The sequence below is a fragment of the Lolium perenne genome, chromosome 1 (genome assembly GCF_019359855.2).
Source record: "Lolium perenne isolate Kyuss_39 chromosome 1, Kyuss_2.0, whole genome shotgun sequence".
Lineage (NCBI taxonomy): Eukaryota > Viridiplantae > Streptophyta > Magnoliopsida > Poales > Poaceae > Lolium > Lolium perenne.
This window is the reverse complement of record NC_067244.2, coordinates 60,021,348-60,026,963: the sequence shown is the minus strand read 5'-3', so window position 1 is coordinate 60,026,963 and position 5,616 is coordinate 60,021,348.

Sequence of the window (5,616 nt, the reverse complement as noted above, 5' to 3'; positions counted from 1 at the left end):
TTGATTCACATATAGCCTATCATGTATGAACATTATTTGGATTCAAACTATACATAAATGGCCAACACGTGTAAGAGGGGGTCCTCTAATGTGCACTAGTTTCCATTAGCACTGATAAATTTGAATCTTTACAAGTTCTCGAAAAAAATTGCTTCACACCATATGCCCTATCATGTATGAACATTATTGGGATTCATATTATATATAGATGGCCAACACTTGTGCAAGGGGTCCTCTAATTCTTGGGGATTTCAATCTATCTATCTCTCTCGATCTATCGTTGGTGGCCAGAACAACACACATATGCATGCACTTTATGCGCAAAGGCGCGGGTGCCTCTAATAATTCATGTGTGTGCGTATATTTGAACATATTCTTGGGGATTTCAATCTCTATCTCTCGATCTATATATCGTTGGTGGACAAGAAACACACTTATATATATACGCATGCACTTTATGCGCAAAGGCGCGGGTGCCTCTAATAATGTGTGTGTGCACTCCATCGATGATCCCTAAACCTTAAACCCTAAAACCCTAATCCCTAATTATACCCTAAACACCCTAAACACTAAACCCTAGACCCTAAAACCTAAACCCTAATTAAACACTACATATATATAGGCCAACGACACTTAATTGCGCATCAAGCAGGCGACCAAATAATTAGCGCTGATATATTAATTAACTTGAATCTTGACAAGTTCTCTCGAATGAAAACACATTTGATTAAGTTGCCTCATAATATATATACAATTAGTGTGCATGCGCGCATGGCATACCATGGACATATCATTCGTGCATATATATATCTCAATATATATCTGAACATATTCTTGGGGATATATATATATATATATATTTCAATCTCTCTCTTGATCTATATATATCGTTGGTGGCCAAGAAACACACTTATTATATATATACGCATGCACTTTATGCGCAAAGGCGCGGGTGCCTCTAATAATGTGTCTATGCACTAGCTCGATCGATGATCCCTAAATCTTAAACCCTAAAACCCTAATCCATGATCCCTAATTATACCTTAAACGTACACCCTAAACACAAAACCCTAAACTCTAGACCCTAAACCCTAAACCCCAAACCCCAAACCCTAAACCCTAAACCCTAAACCCTAATTAATTAACCTTAACCTTAACCCTAACCCTACCCCTAAAACCCTAGCTAGCTAATCCTAAATCCTAAACCCTAATTAAACCCTACATATATATAGGCCAATGACACTAAATTGCGCATCAAGCAGGCGACCAACTAATTAGCGCTGCTAAATTAATTAACTTGAACCTTGACAAGTTCTCTCGAATGAAAACACATTTGATTAAGTTGTCTCATAATATATATACAATTAGTGTGCATGCGCGCATGGCATACCTTGCACATATCATTTGTGCATATATTTCAATATATATCTGAACATATTCTTGGGGATAAATATATATATTTCAATCTTTCTCTCTCGATCTATATATATATCGTTGGTGGCCAAAAACACACTTATATATACGCATGCACTTTATGCGCAAAGGCGCGGGTTGATACGTCTCCGACGTATCGATAATTTCTTATGTTCCATGCCACATTATTGATGTTATCTACATGTTTTATGCACACTTTATGTCATATTCGTGCATTTTCTGGAACTAACCTATTAACAAGATGCCGAAGTGCCAGTTGCTGTTTTCTGCTGTTTTTGGTTTCAGAAATCCTAGTAACGAAATATTCTCGGAATTGGACGAAATCAACGCCCAGGTTCCTATTTTGCCGGGAAGCATCCATAACACACGAGAAGGACCAGAGGGGGGCACTGGGCCCCCAGACCATAGGCCGGCGCGGCCCAGGCCCTGGCCGCGCCGCCCTATAGTGTCGGCGCCCCTTCGACCTTCTGACGCCGCCTCTTCACCTATATATTCGTCCCTGACCTAAAAACATCAACACGATCGACGAAACCCACAGAAACCTTCCAGAGCCGCCGCCATCGCGAAGCCAAGATCTGGGGGACAGGAGTCTCTGTTCCGGCACGCCGCCGGAACGGGGAAGTGCCCCCGGAAGGCTTCTCCATCGACACCGCTACCATCTCCACCGCCATCTTCATCACCGCTGCTGCTCCCATGAGGAGGGAGTAGTTCTCCATCGAGGCTCGGGGCTACCGGTAGCTATGTGGTTAATCTCTCTCCTATGTACTTCAATACAATAATCTCATGACCTGCCTTACATGATTGAGATTCATATGATGATGCTTGTAATCTAGATGTCGTTATGCTAGTCAAGTGAATTTTACTTATGTGATCTCCGGAGACTCCTTGTCCCACGTGTGTAAAGGTGACAGTGTGTGCACCGTGTGGGTCTCTTAGGCTATATTTCACAGAATACTTATTCACTGTTATGAATGGCATAGTGAAGTGCTTATTTATATCTCTTTATGATTGCAATGTATTTTGTATCACAATTTATCTATGTGCTACTCTAGTGATGTTATTAAAGTAGTTCTATTCCTCCTGCACGGTGTAATGGTGACAGTGTGTGCATCCGTGTTAGTACTTGGCGTAGGCTATGATTATGATCTCTTGTAGATTATGAAGTTAACTATTGCTATGATGGTATTGATGTGATCTATTCCTCCTACATAGTGTGAAGGTGACAGTGGGCATACTATGTTAGTACTTGGTTTAGTCGAATTGATCTTTCATGCACTCTAAGGTTATTTAAATATGAACATTGAATTGTGGAGCTTGTTAACTCCGGCATTGAGGGTTCGTGTAATCCTACGCAATGTGTTCATCATCCAACAAGAGTGTAGAGTATGCATTTATCTATTCTGTTATGTGATCAATGTTGAGAGTGTCCACTAGTGAAAGTGTAATCCCTAGGCCTTGTTCCTAAATACTGCTATCGCTGCTTGTTTACTGTTTTACTGCGTTACTACTGCTGCAATACTACCACCATCAACTACACGCCAGCAAGCTATTTTCTGGCACCGTTGCTACTGCTCATACTTATTCATACCACCTGTATTTCACTATCTCTTCGCCGAATTAGTGCACCTATTAGGTGTGTTGGGGACACAAGAGACTTCTTGCTTTGTGGTTGCAGGGTTGCATGAGAGGGATATCTTTGACCTCTTCCTCCCTGAGTTTGATAAACCTTGGGTGATCCACTTAAGGGAAAACTTGCTGCTGTTCTACAAACCTCTGCTCTTGGAGGCCCAACACTGTCTACAGGAAAAGGAGGGGGCGTAGACATCAAGCTATTTTCTGGCGCCGTTGCCGGGGAGGAAAGGTAAAAGGTACTCACACTCCGGATCTCGGCTACTAAGCTATTTTCCAGCGCCGTAAGTACTCAAAGCTATTTCCTTTAGATCCTGCAATTGCATCTTTTTGTTTCTTGTTTACACTAGTTAGGCATAATGGAAAACAACAAAAATATGAGAGATCTTTATGAACTTTATCTTGAATTAGGACATGGATTGTTTGATGCAAAAATTAAAAAACCTATGGAATCTTATTTGCATGCTGGTAGTAATATTAGTATGAACGCTTTGAACACCATTGTTGATAATGATATAGAAAGTTCTAAGCTTGGGGAAGCTAGTTTTCATGATCTTTTTAGTCCCCCAAGCATTGAGGAGAAAATTTTCTTTGATGATACTTTGCCTCCCATATATGATGATTATAATGATAGTGGTCTTTTGGTGCCACCTACTATGGAGAGTAAATTTTGTTGTGATTATACTATGCCTCCAACACTTGATGAGAATAATAATGATAGCTACTTTGTTGAATTTGCTCCTACTACAATTAATAAGAATAACTATGCTTATGTGGAGAGTAATAATTTTATGCATGAGACTCATGATAAGAATGCTTTATGTGATAGTTATATTGTTGAGTTTGCTCGTGTTGCTACTGAAAGTTATTATGAGAGAGGAAAATATGGTTGTAGAAATTGTAACATCCCCAGTTTCAACAATACTAAACAAGAAAGACAATTTCCCCAAACTCAAAATTTGCAATTAACAAAAACTTTTTCTATGCATATAGTGCCACATATAGGTTCATGCATTTGAGTGAATTTATTTTGTGCAATTGCCATGATGAGTGTTAGTATGAGTAACAATTGCTATTGGAACCCTAACCAAGAATCATCAAACCCTAATTTGAGGGGAATTGAAGAAAATGGGAAAACCCCCATTTTTCACTTACATACACAATATGCCAATTTGCAAATCCTCAACCTAGGCCATAATTGCTTGCTCCTTTGCTTGTAGAATACTTCAATATGATAAACTAACACAATTACATCTTTGGATCAAGAATCAAACACAAGGAAATCAAAATTCTTACATACATATGATAATGGTCACTTGTCACCAAAATATTTTCTTCACTACTTTACCCCTCTGGTTTTCTCATTTCTTGAACTAAACTTGGTCAACCAAAGCCATGTCATCCAAGACCATGTCAAGGTGAGTAACTTTGATGTTGACCACCATGGCTAGAGTTGACTAGGTTGACCAAAATAAAAGTGACAAGTAGGGATGCTGAAATAAAGTGAAGATCATGTCACTTTTGGCATTTTGCAAAACAACTCCAAATTGAGTACCACCACCACCAATACTTCACTTTAATTATATAAATGAGATTCACCAAAAAGAATTTCAAAATTCAAATAAAAGTTTCATGCGGCCATTGTGTCGAACACTTGGCAGGCATCAAATCTGAAATGCAACACACCCTTTTGTCCAGCAGATTTGAGCCTAACCCACTTTTGAAATGTGATCATCAACTTCCCCTACACCCCCTGCCTCTAGCCCAGTACTTGCATGGTTGATTAAAGTCGAGGAGAAACCCTAAAGTATGCCAAACTATGCCATGCCGGCCACCTTTGGCACCCCTCTCCCTGGCCTCTCTCTCAACCCATCTCCTTGTCCTGGAGCTTCCCTGTCACTCAAGGAACCGAACGGTACACAGCCCATGCTCGCCAAGGCTCGGCATTGGCCAGAACGCACGCGTCCAAAACCATGCCAGTACACGCCCGTGCACGCGGTGACCGCGCTCTGGCCGCGCCAGGACGCCACGCGCTCGAGCAGCCTAAGCCTCCCCTGCAAAGCCTACCACTGCGTCGAGCACCGCCTCTGCGCCCTCTAGCCGCTAGACATGCTCAAGCACGCGCAGAAGCCTTGTCACCGTCGTCCTCGCCGGCGAAGTACCGCGGGTACCGCCACACTCATCGCACGCGCCCGAGCCATCCCTTCACCCTTTCTCTGCGCCAGCTAGTCCTCGAGCATCGCCAGGACGACGCCTACAAGATGCTGTCCTCGCCTTGCCCTTTCGATCGACGGAGAGGCCACGCCGTCGACGCGCCCTTGCAGCACCTCACGGCCACCCTCGCCCGCTATAAATAGAGGAGCTCAGCCCTCAAGTTCTTCACACCATCTGCTCCCCTCTCTTCACTGATCACTCTCCCCACCTCAATTTGACACCACCTCGCCGGAGTAGCAGCAATCGAGAGCTCGAAGCCGCCGGAGCCCGCGGAAGCCCTGCTTCGATTGGAGCCTCCCCGAGCGCCGCCGCTGCACCAAGCTCTTCCCCATCTACTTC